Genomic DNA, 13,332 nt, shown 5'->3' on the forward strand with positions numbered 1-13,332 from the left:
AGCCGGCGCGCGCGGACCGTCGGGGGTCGAATCCGCAATTAAGGCGAAACATTATATAACGATCGCAGTCGAGGGGTGGAGCACACGGCGCTTGGCTCGGCGACTCTTGTCCGCGGAAATTAGCGACCGCTTAAAAATCGCGACACAGCCAATTAATCACAGGGCGGTGTCGCGAGATGCGCGCGAAAACCGGACCCGTGTCGCTGCTGTTTCGCTAATAGGAAATTTCGTAACGCTCGTTTGGCCGCTCTCGATCGCTGTTTACTTTAATCGATTATTTTGTCGCAGTGTTCGATACAGCTTTATTTCGTTGGTAACTCTCGAGGACCCAGTTATAATCCCGAAAAGAGGGATTGTTCGTTGAATAACCTATTGAAAGCTGCAATTTGTGATATGAATTGTTAAATGGAAAAGATTCGCTTATTGGTAGGATGATATTTATTTCGTAAAGTTTTAGTTATGATTCTGGATAAGATTTAGGAACAAGTAGATTGGACATGTTTATGCATTTACGGAGATATTTCAAGGTGCAAAAATATACAGAATATACACATACATGTAGGGTAAAATTATTCAGTGCATAAAAAAGATTTCTCCTTCAGTTCCATTTCTTCGATTATATTCATAAAAATATAAGTCTACATAAATTTGTAACTTATTTATAACAATCTATAGGGAATATTTGCAGTTGATATTTTCTGCTTATATCTTACTCTTCTTTTCTAAACAAGTTGTAATCTCTAAAAGATAATTGTTTGTTAAACGATCCATTGAAAGCTACGATTTGTAATACGGATTGTCGAATGGAACTGTTCATTCGGAAGAACTCATAGCGATGGTTAAGATTTTAAGGAAATTCTGAGAAAATATACAGATATTTCGTGACGTTTAATAACGCGATACCCTAGTAGAATATGTAATTCCACGATACTCTATTTTACATATCAGATACAACTGACTGAGAAGATTCTATCCCTGTAATAAATATACACGACGAAATTTTCCTCGTTATAGACATTCTCATCGCCATCGATATGAAAGTTACAGCTATAAATAGTTACAGTTAAAGCTATAAATTAAATATTCATATACCGAATGTACGGATGTTTCTTCTTCGCATAAAAGACGCAAATATTAAAAATACACAACGCTATAAATACGTTAATTAAAATCATGCACGTGCACGAACCATGCATAAACAGCTATCGCTAAATAAAATCTCGCCGCTTCTATGCAGCAAGCCGGTGGTTTCTCTCAAAGACGCTAACTTTAAACCACAACTTTGCGATGCTAACTTTGGTTTTGCATCGTTCACCGCGTTTGCCGCATAGCTGCGCGATACAGACTTTCCCGGACGAGATTTAGGTTACTATAAATATGAAGCTTATGATGTGACTTAACCGACCGACCAATTTCATTAGTCCGGAAAATTTTCGGTAAGAGCCTGACTACGTTAATCTACGCTATACGTGTCAGGTTAGTTTTAACTAGATATTAAGGCGGCCAAATCGATAATCCAACGATAAGATATTAAATATGTCACGAACAAGTAATCTCACGTACGACGGTCAATTTTCCAATTTAATCGTGAAACATCATCATGACGATTGTCTCGAAGCGATCAAAAAGGAAGTTCCTGTTAAATAATTCAAATAAATCGGAAATACGAGTCTCTCTAATCATAGAAAGATGGAAGATTTCGCGGTGGTTCTATCTGAAGTAGCGTCACCGACTTCTACTTGAACCAATATGCGCTTTTACCGCAATTCACATTTTGTTCTCTATAGAACAAAAAGGTTTCTCTCGATTAAATCGACATTCATAGGACGTTTCATTTACCACTCGCGAGTGACAACGTTTCTATAAATTGTACATTATTAAGTTGTTTAAATCGCACGAAATTTAAAGACTTTTTATTTCGTTTTTCGCGTTTCGGCATTTCTGGGTTAAAAGCTCGATAATTATCGGATTTTTACACTGAGTCAGGATGCTGTTCAAGTCGAGCAATCAATACACTGCCATGCAAGCTGCCGTGCATTCGATATATCGCGGATGATTTTTGAAAAAAACGACTACAGGAGGGATTGGTGGGAAAGAGACGAATAAATTTGACAAGAGGAAACGATCGCGATAGGAAAAATACATGGTCTTTTTCAGCTCGATGCATCATATACCAAGCACTATCGAATCGTGCGTCGTCGTTGAAAGAGCCGGCAAAAACATCGTGACTCGTATTTTTGGTCTGCCAGTTTTTCAGCGATGCGTAAATTTCAAATAAAATTGTGCCACCAATTGAATCCGCCAGAAGAATGCGCAATGAATTTCGTCAATTGCGATTTATCGTCGCGCGAGTTTTTAAACGTGTGACGAACGGGATGAATAAAAGAGAGGACCGTGAACGGTAGATAAATTTCCCTCTTTTCCCGCTATTTTTTCCCTCTTTTTTTCGCATTTTTGTCTGTGGAAAACAAAAACGTAACGCGCGACCAAAGTAACAATCGATTAGTAGAGTTTCCTGTGAACCGTGACAACTCTATGTAAATTATTGTCGGATTAAAATCTCTCGCTTTTAGCTTTAGATAGTTTCAGTTGTTACTCCTTTATTTCTTTTGAAACGAATCACTCAATTTTGACTCTAATAAATGATGGAAGTAGCGAGTGCTTTCAGAGTGCTTTCAGAGAATGATTTAAACGAACGACGATGAAAGAGGTAAATTTTGGGAACGGTATGAAAGATTCAAAAACGTGGAGCAAACAAACAACATAATTTTAGACTTTCTTTTCGACAGCATAATATTCATTTACAGACGAATGCGAATGAATTTTTCCTTTTACTCTTGGCAATACGTCCGGGAAAATATCTTGCTCTTATTTCGATACTGAAAGAAGGAGCACCGAGTCTAGAATATTTCGAAGAATTTTCAGGAGATTGGTTTTCATCGATGAGTTCTACTAGTCTCTATCCAATGTTGTTGCAATCTCTTTTCTTTCATTCGGATTGTACGAATTCCGTGATATTATCGATTTACCAATATCTCGAATCTTCATTTTTAATCGTCCATCTTCATTATCGTCATTCTTGGTCAACGTGGAAATTTTTCAATACCAACTTTTCTCGTTCTTTCATTAATAACTTATAGTTGCAACATTAATAATTGCTGCTGAGAAAAAGCAGCGCAAAAATGTACCACAAAAGGAATTCTAAAAATATAATCAAGAAAATGCGAGCAAAAGATAACAAAAGAGTATGGAAAGAAATGTCGGCAGTAAACGTAAACAGCGCCGTAAAGGGGATAGAAGGAAACGCAGGCAAAGTTCCTACAAGCGAAAATACAAAAGACAGACTCCAAGATATTCTTGAATCTAACTAGCCGAAAAGAGTTTTAAAATATTCTAGGATTCGCAGGATTCTAGATTTTCGTAGAAATCTACGTTGCTGGTGCAAAAATGTGGCACGATATATAAGACTAGTAGTACAGGATTATTACAGGATGCGAACTGCTGCTGAAATTTCCCTCTTTTTTGCTTAAAACAAATTTTCTCCGTGTATTTAGTTATAATACCTTAATACCTTGATAAAACAATATATAAGTTACTCTCACGAAGGAAAGTGACTGGAATTTCATGAATACTCATGCACCTAGATTGTGCAACGTTGCAAGATCTTCAACGTTCTATTAAGCAGCTTGTTACGAAAAAATTCCATAAGATATGCAATTCGATTATTTGGAGGAAAAACAACTCAGAATTGTGTATTATTTTAGGAAAATCCTAAAGCGCTTTTATCAAAAATCCAACGACGAAGGTAGGAAAAACTTCGGTACAGGTTGAATTAAAAAAAGATTTTCTATATAATCTACGTAAAGAATCAAAGTAATCGGACGTTCTATATACTACGATTTAATATATACATCCCTCTTTTCTACGAAGTTAAAAAATACCAAGATAATTAATGTATCGATCGATTCTACTATGCTATTAAAAAATTATTAAAGCGATAAAACATTGTTCGCGTGCCTCCCTTTTACTTTCGTATGAGACACGTGTCAGGCGTCATGTTTATGGCTCATTTCCGCAAAGTTGATGCGAGCGGAATAAAGAACATCTTATCGTATTCACGCGCTTATGATTGCAGGTGACGATTGCCGGACGATGTCGCTGACAGCTTTATAACGACACTGGAAAATAATCCGCGCTCTCCTGGATCGACTACACCGAGCTGTTTATTATTCCAACCGACTCCCAGTGACAGACCTGCGAATAAAGGCGATCCCTGAATACGTTTTTAGATTACAGATTACATCGAAAACGATTTGCACGTCGTTTGCAACTGCAACCAGAATGTTTGCCGAAAATTAGATTATCGCTTAAATCGAGTTCAGTTTCCTTGAGCTCGATTGAAATATCGATAACGCGTCGGAAAAATAAATTGTTTATTATTTATCGATGTAAGCGTCCGGCTGTTAAGAAATTTAATTATTTTGCATAGATAACAAACCACGTGTTCCATATTATATGAGTAGCGACGAAAGTGTGTGATTTTTAGACCACAGACAGGCAGGATGCTTGAAAATTTATCGAGAGTGGCATTGGAAAAAAGCGGCACCGATTAACGTGAAACCTTAGACGACAGACAGTAACCGAAAACCGTGAAACACATGTTCGATTCTCACAGCTCCATTTTTTCGAGGTTGATACCGCTCGCTACCAAGTTGTATACGCAGTCTGGTTGGAGTACACACGATGGTTTCGAGTGTTCGTCTACAAACAAAATCCGGTATGACACGCCATAAGCTATTGATTTCAATGGGGGTGGAGTTTCGGAGGGGGTGTACGTACAGTCGTGAATTAACGTTTGGTGTATCATCCGCGTATCTTATTGTAAAATAATCAGTGTGCCAACCAGTGTGTTACATTTAAATAAAAAGGTGATACAGGTGTATTTTTGCAAAAACTACAAGATATTATATATAAGATGCTTGTTTTCGTATAAATTATCAATCTTTGAAACCACCCCACGATGCTTCTCATATTTTTCTCAAATCGAAGATTCGTCGTTTGCATTATCTTTTCAACGAAGACCGCGTACGCACGATCGAAAGTCAAATTGATCAAATATATTTTCTGACAACTTTATAACACAAATTTTTTTATACATTTTATAATACGTGATGAAGCGGAATACGTAATATGGCGCTTAGTATTTAATATTTTAGAAAGCAAACCAATAACTAACAATAACAAAGTCGATTAGTTCGACTTCTACGTATACATCATACGTGTCATACAAAACAATTTGGAATTTCATTGATAAAGAGAGCATTTAATCGGGCAATAAGTGATCGTGCAATTCGATCTTTTCGCTAGTAAATTATTTTTATCTCGGCAAAAAATCAGCAATATATTGTACTCGTAATTGGCTAGGAGAGGAATCAGCGAGCCTGCTTGGACGATGGTAAATTAGAGACGAGACGAGGACGTTATCGCGAGCGCGGCCAGATCGCTTTCCACATCGACGAGCTCTTATCGTTCTTTGCCGGCAGAAAGAAATTAGAATTCCTACTGGAAAATCAGGGAAGATTATCGTCGGGGGAGGGTGGGCCTCTGACTGGTGGAGGAAAGAACGAAAGAACGAAAGAACGAAAAAAAAAAAAAGAAGAGGAAAATGTATGAATGAAGAGAGAGGGTGGTTTGGTGGTCCCGTTGGGGTGGGGGCGAGCAGAGAACCAGGGAAATAGGCACCAACTTTGTCGCGTCTTTTTGCAAGGCCAAAGGCACGTACGAGTCTGAATATATTAACGAAGCCGCGCGCTTTGACTCACACCGGCCGCGGCGCGTAATTTTTAATTACTAAAAAGAACCATGCCTCCACCGAACGGTCTTCTTCCGTCGGTAGCCGCATTCACGGATATCCCGTGCCCTCGTATATATCGCGTGCCGCGTGGTCTCGCCTCTACATATGTACGTGCACAAGCTGTACGCGACGCAAAGCGAATACGAGCGTGCACAGAAGCGACTTTTTTTCTGCGATTCGCTGTCGAACACGTATCCGCGTTCGTTTCCGGCTGTCTGAGCGCGCGATAACCGAACCGGTGCTGAAACTGTAGCCCCGGAACATGATAATTGATGCAGCTAATTCATCACGTCGCCAGCCAACGCTCGAATTCTCGAATCATGGAAATAACCATTGGTCAGGCGTATTTTTGCACCAGGAATTGGCAGCTCGATGAACGTGAGAAACAATTCGCGATAACGATCTGTCGAAATTCGATGTGACCGCTGAGCTGATTTTCATTTTTTTACTTACTCTTGTACGTGATACAGATGCCCTATTGTATGATATGTATACGTGTAATTATTTTGACGGAAAAGAGCAACGCTTAAATGTAGTTTCTGAACGTTTCTCAACATTTGGCACCAACGTAGATAATTAGCGCCCAATTTTTCTTAGAACGCAAAAAATTAATCTCGATGACGTTGATAAATTTAGCTTTGGAGTGACAGGCACTTGCATACAAATATACAGCTTCGTTTGTCTTACTACGATTGTTACAAATTTCATTAAACAATATTAGATCAGTGTAGTGGAAAGAGAGGAAACCCATTCTTAGTCGCAACCGATCGTTCGCGTAAACGCTCCGAATGGTCCGGAATCGAAGACGCTTCAGGCTGCAAACGTTCGCTGAAACAAAACGCCGAGCAAGGCGTGAAACGGGCGACTGCAGCGATTGTTTCGCTTGTTCGTTTTGATTCAAACCGACTGGTTTATCTATGGAGCGTCGCACACGAAACAAGAGAAGTTTGTTTCTCCATGGCGTCGTCGACGCTGGAAAGTTGTGCCACGGAATCGGACGTTAAAGCCCCGGCACATCGATCCGCGTGTCGCGCCTCGTCGTCTCTCTCCCGATTGTCGGTCCCTTCTTTTACGCGTGTACCCGCCGTCGACGCGAAATCGATTATGAAAATACACGGAGGAATTCTATGGAGAAAAAGGTTGGCGTGTCGTTGGACCGAGGCGCGCAGCACCGGAAGCGACTTTCTCGTACGACATTTTCCTTGGACGCTTTCACGGTCGCGCGGCTGCTTTCTTTGAACTCGGCTGTTCCAGCGCCGGATAATGGTGTTCTTTCGAACTTTCAGACCGAGACGCAACTTTGAAAATCAGTCTGCCGCTCTTCTATAGCTCGATAGCGGAGTGAGAAATAGAAAATACGGAGGGCTGAAAGCACGAAGAAAGCCAAGTTCACCTATATTGGCACGGTCCCCCGATCACGCGACCGATTCATACGTCCATGGTAACATAATACCGCGTGGCTTTATTTGCAGAGCATGTCGGGAAAGCCCTCGGAAATTTCGTCTTTCATATCAGGGCCGTGCACGGGTCCGCGAGTGCAATATAGTTCAGGAAAGGGAGAAACGATAGGAGAGGAGGGGAGCTACATGCACAGAGAAGGGGCAAAAGGTAGCGAAATTCAAAGCAAAAGCGAGTTACGAACAAATAAGGAAAACGTATAAGGTTAAATTCGTTTCATTCTTGCTGGGATGGCAAAGGCGTCGAATGAAAGGGGGTGGTGGTTGAAAAAATTTACATCGCCGTTGCGAAATATCTTGAAGAACCTTTGCGCTGGCCCGTGCACATTTCTCTCTCTCTCTCTCTCTCTCTCTCTCTCTCTTCCTCATTTCTTCTTCTATTTCTCTTCTCTCTTAGTCAGGTGTGTAGGTGTACGTGCACAAGCCTCGCCTGCGTACAACCCTTTGCCCTGGCGCCCTTGCTTTAATTTCAAACAGCGTGTCGGTAATTCCCGCATCGCAGCCCTGAAAAGTCTGAACCGTAAAACATCTCTCTGTTTTTCTCCGACCTCACGTTCTCTCCTTCTTCTTCTCTGATTCTTGCCATCTCTCCGTTGCTTTCCGTTCCTCTGACCTCTGTCTCTTTCTCACGTCGATGCCGTTGCACCAGGCAGATCTTGAAAATTCACAGTTCCGGTGTCGAAGAGAGAGAATTCTCGCAAGGCAACGGTGGATTAAGGGATTAAAGGATGCGTGCTAGGGCTTTGACGTTCTCATTCTCACTTCTCTCAGCGTTTTACGACAGGAGCATCGCTTTCCAAATACCCTTTTTCTTTGCCCTCGTCCTTGCCCCCGGACGAACCTGTCCTTCCACTTCTATTTCTCTCGCTCTTTCGTCACCTCTTGGTCTGTCTCGTCTATTTCTCTACGCTCCACCCTGCGTATAACACGGACGGCGTATAACGGCGACGGGAGTGGTTCAACCTTTGCCTCTCTTTGAACCTTCCACTCTCCTCTTCGAATCGACTTTGCTCGTTCCGCGCGTTAATGTTTTACCGAAACGAGATCTATATCTCAAAGCATACACGTGCTACCGATGCTACGAATCGGATCCGAGGAGAAACAACCGCGTGCACACGTATCACGAATCGTTAGCTCGTACTTTCTGTGGCAACTCGACGAAAGATCGACGATCAAACCCAAAGGACTGGCGGATCGTTTGAGAAGCCAACGGAAGGATCGCGTCGCGGCTCGTAAAGCGATTGCTAATCGCACCGGTAGACGCGAAAGGAATTGCAGATCGAGAAACACGCGATTCCTCTTTCTCCGCTTTCGAGAGTTTATACCGCGACGGGGCTAATAAACGAGTCGACGAGTATTGTGCAAGGCTCGAGAGAACCTGAGAATCTTACGATCGGTATCGTTTCCGATAAGGATTGATGATAATCAATTCCGGAACGGTCGAGTGGATCTCATTTGCAAGGTTTTTGATATCGAAAAGTGTCTCCGTTGCGACGATTCTTACGCAGAAATCCACTCGTCCTGCTAACAATCGATTCTTTCGCCGGCAATCCCCGATAATTACCCCTGTTAATTACCGTTGGCGTTCAATCGTCCAATCAGCAACCCGGGTCACCGAGATATTACCGCCAGAGAATATGGAAACGGCTTTATGAATACGACTGTAACGGAGGGTCGCGTCTTTCGATCAAAGGGCCGAGACGCTGCCAAAGGCGGACACAGATCCCGTACAAACGATCGCGCAATTAAACGTTTAATTGCGCCTACAAAGCGTAAACTGTTACCAAGCCGAGGATGCTGCGGCGAATGTTCGATGAAAGAACCGGGGAATTTGGATCGAATTCCTTTTGTCGGGACGAGGCAAGGGTGAGAAAGTTGAAAGGAAGATAATTCGTCTTGGTATCGGACTAATTCCCACTGGTTATCTAAAATCGGAATGGTTACGCTTAATTTAACGACGAATTCGGCCGAATAATAGCGTCTGATTCGGTATAAAAGTTTGTCAAAATGCTGCTTTCCTTATTGAAACTGAAGACCGATAAACTCGTCGTAACGGCAGATTTTCAGCACGATACGGAATTGCTAAAAATTCATCAAAATGTTGCTTTTACGATAAATGATATGTCTATTTACTTTTTTAATATTATTTCAATTATACCCATCGTCGTACGATAAATATATAATTGGATGATTGTACGCGTTAGTAATTTCGACGTTGATGTCCAAGATAATCACCGACCAGAGGCAAAAAGTCGGGGAAATGTATCTTTTTTTTTTATAATTATTCGAAGCATCTTATCGATTGCGGTAGAAAATCGCTTCCTCGGCAGCCGGAGGCAAGCGCGAGAAAGTTAACCGGGAGGATAATTAGCGAACCGATCCAGCCAGCCAGTCAGCCACGTGAATTCGTATTAACAGTCGGTTGGCTAAATACCTGGCATTGTCGAGCGTATTCGGGAACTTGTGTATCTATACGTACACGGTTCGTATTACTATCTGCGGTCGGGAATAGTGGTAGATGTGGGATCCAATCGGGACATTGCCTTGGGGCAACCCGGGGATCCCCTCGATCGAGGAGGCGTCAGTCGTGAACCGTTTCATTGGTTCCCGCCACACGTGCACGCGTGTGCAATGTGCACGTACGATACACACGGATTGATGCGTACTTTCGCACGGGACACGCGTCTACACCCTTGAATATCGAGCGCGTTTTAATCAGTTTATTAACGCGTAGATCAACGGTGACCGACGACTACCGGAGGTAAAATTTCCGTTAGTTCGATGAAAATTTACCTCCAGCCTTTGTTAATTTGCTTTTCGTCGCGAAATTCCACGCAATCGCTATTATACACTTCCAACGTAGCGTTACGATTTTGTTCGACGTTCCGTTGCAAGAAATTCAAGTTTTGTTCCGTTTGGGTGCCTCGGGAAATACCGACGAACTACAGACAGAACACGATAAAAGTGTCGACAGGCCGGAAAGGATGCGAAATCCCGATAGGCCATATACCCGTGGCCCTTTAGGATATCGGGTAATTGAAAAAGGTACATTTGACCATCTTGGGTCGATAGCTGTAAAACGCGCGTACGCCGTGGTAATACCGAAAACTCTGGTATAAAAAAAAACGTCTTGATGGAGAGAGAGTTCAGTCAGTAGTCAGTAGTCGGCTTTAGCAATATCTTACGTTATTTTCGTTGCACGGTGACGATATACGATTGATATACAATTTAACAAGAATCTTCTTAATCTTTTCCGATCGCTCTCAAAGATCCCGATCCAGACGAGTGTCTCTTTAAATTGCTGATATTAGCAGTAAATACTAAGACTAGATAACGATCAACGTTGCCACCCACTTAGTCGTTTAATTACGATTTCATCAAACTTGTCTAACAACTTCTCTACGTTCGCTCTATCGGTTTCGACGTTAACGCGTTCGATCGAAGAAGATCGCAGGGCCCATCGTTGAAAGTCAATTCTATCTGACAACGGAGCGTAAATACGCGCGATCAGCTTCGAACGCGATGAATATGAATGAGAGCAGCGACGCGGCGCGCGTGCTCTTGAAATTGCGCCTGTGAAATTCGAGCGCGTGTTCGAACGCACCCCTCGGTCGAAGCCCGCGGCGCAGGGTTGTTCGCGCTTTCGAATACCTCCGTGGATATGCCAAATCGAATGTGACGTTATAATGGATGCGGCATTAGCGGTTTTACCGGCTCGACCGAGATGAGAATTGCAGGGGAAAACGCCGATGGAAATCGCTCGCAGTTACCTTCGCGCGCGAGCAACGGGTTTTCGAGCTGGTGGAAACACGCGTTGTTTGTACTTGCTTGAATAAACACGGTGTTGGATCAACCGGAATTTTTCCGTTGCGACTGGTTAGGTTTGCTCGAACGATAGGTTTGATTTACGATTGTTTTCCAGCGCTGTTATTCATCAAGAGCTACACGTTTGGCAAGCTCGATTCACTAGATTAGAAACGAGCAACGAAGGCCATCTTTTCTCGATGGACACTCTGAAAACTTTGTTTTGTGATTTGTAGGTGAGAAGATGATACACGGTGCATGTCGGAAATTTCTCACGAGAGTTTTACCCCTTGCCTGAAAATGTCAAGGCACTGCAGTGGTGCGGATCGTACATCAAATTCAACAATGATAGGTTTCGTTGCGTAATGTAACAAAATTTACTTTCGTCCGCAATTTCAGTTTTCATCTATCGAGAGTCGCTCGGTACAAATTATTTAGAATATTTCGGTATTGTCTCGCTCGATACCCTACACGACCGAACTAAAGAGCGTCAAATAAAGAAACTTTACGTACTTGGGACGATCGTAAGACGGCAGATCGCTCAAGGTTTCTACGGCTGAAACGTATCTTGTTCGTAAAATATTGTTTGTTAATTATTCCTTCCCAAAAAGAACATCGATAGTGCTGATTCTCCGCAGCCAATTCCGGATTAATTCGTTGGAATATTTTCGAGCGGAAAGACGAGGACAAACGCCCACGGAAGCCATTACCTAGCGAGTATTGATTTCTAATAGTTGGTAGCAAACGAGAACTTTTAAGCGATGACCAAAATAACTAGAAACGCAACGACGAACATACAGAATGGACGACGTCAAGAATCACACGCCGTACAGGAGCGGAGAAGGACGGGGGATAAAATCGATAACAAACGATAAAGTTGCTCTCAATGAGCCAAGAAGGGACGATCATGAGAAAAATACGTAAGCCCCCTGGTTCAGGATATTGACGTATTAAGAAGAGAGAATAAACGTTCCCCATTACCTCCGTCGGGGATCTTAATTGTGCCGGTATTCAGCGTGGTCGCAGACAGTGCTACAGCTTTGGAAATCGACAAGAAATAACGATCTTGTAGACACAATGCTCCCCGCGAGAACCCCTGAAAATTCCTCGTCCTCCCCTCACCTCGGGTAATTGGTCGCCGCGGGTGGTGAACTTGCTCTTCGTTACTCGGTCGGAATGGTCGTTATACGTTTCGACGATTCGAGGACCGAGTTTCGGAGGACGATGGCCCGCACCGGTTCGCAGGATCGAACACCGGCCCTGATTTCCCTCCCTTGCCCCTTATGACGTTAGCCGATAATCGAAATCGTTGAACGCCGTACAAAACTCGAGCCGTTCGAGTCGCAACGATTCGCGCGAATTCGAAGGGGAGAACGCAAACTCGGCCGCACGTGTGAGCAGTCGCAAATTAAAAGAAAGCAATAAGAGTCACTTTGGCTGCACGAATCGAAGCTTCCAAGTTGTCGATGCCTGCGTGTCGAAAGGGGACTTGACAAAAATCCAATTGCCGTGCCGCTGTCGGAACGACAACGAATGACTTATTTCTCGCTCGATTCGTTTCGACGCTCTAATTCTGTCGATCGATTGGACAGGCGCGGTAAATACTTTCGCGAAAGGTGTCTACTATTGCTTGATCGGCGACAAAATCAAATTTTCGTAACATAATCCCTGGGGATCCGTTGATTAGGATGCGGAGTGGATGAGACGCGTGGAACAAATTAGATACGAGTAGAGATTTATCGCGCCATGGGATTTCGTGCTGTATGAGTAGCAACGTCGAACAGAATTTCCGACTGCTGTGTTTTCTATGATTCACAGTTACGAGTTTATTGTAACGTGTATAACGAACGCGACAAACTTGTAATGAAAATAGCGAAATTAATAAACGATAGATCATTAGAGCGGATAAATCGACCGGTAAAAAGCCGACTTCTTGCCCGACTATCTATGTCGTAGCTACGCGAAATCGTCAAAATCGAACCTGACGAGAGAATCCACTCTAGCAAGGGTTGCGTACCATCCTTGCTAACGTGGCACGATCGACGTCGACCGATAGATCCATCTTACATGCAATATGTTGCCGTTTGGTGGTGGAACGGACATACGATAAACGCGGTGACGCAGGCGGGCAGACTTCTCCTTCTTTTGGCTTGGAAGTTGCCCGTTGCGGCGGTTATTTCATTGCAGCCATCAATATCCTTTTTCCGTGGAGTACGT

The 13,332-nt window shown here is 43.0% G+C and overlaps 1 long non-coding RNA gene across 1 annotated transcript in view; it reads left to right on the forward strand.

The window, feature by feature from the left end:
* Nucleotides 1–4,949, forward strand: part of LOC117151492 — a 14,304-nt gene extending 9,355 nt beyond the window's left edge. The window contains exon 3 of the long non-coding RNA XR_004461478.1: nt 4,136–4,949. This is a non-coding gene — a long non-coding RNA (uncharacterized LOC117151492). The remainder of the gene's footprint in view (nt 1–4,135) is intronic.
* Nucleotides 4,950–13,332: the final 8,383 nt, after the last annotated feature.

This window comes from Bombus impatiens, unplaced genomic scaffold (assembly GCF_000188095.3).
Source record: "Bombus impatiens unplaced genomic scaffold, BIMP_2.2 scf_0235, whole genome shotgun sequence".
Lineage (NCBI taxonomy): Eukaryota > Metazoa > Arthropoda > Insecta > Hymenoptera > Apidae > Bombus > Bombus impatiens.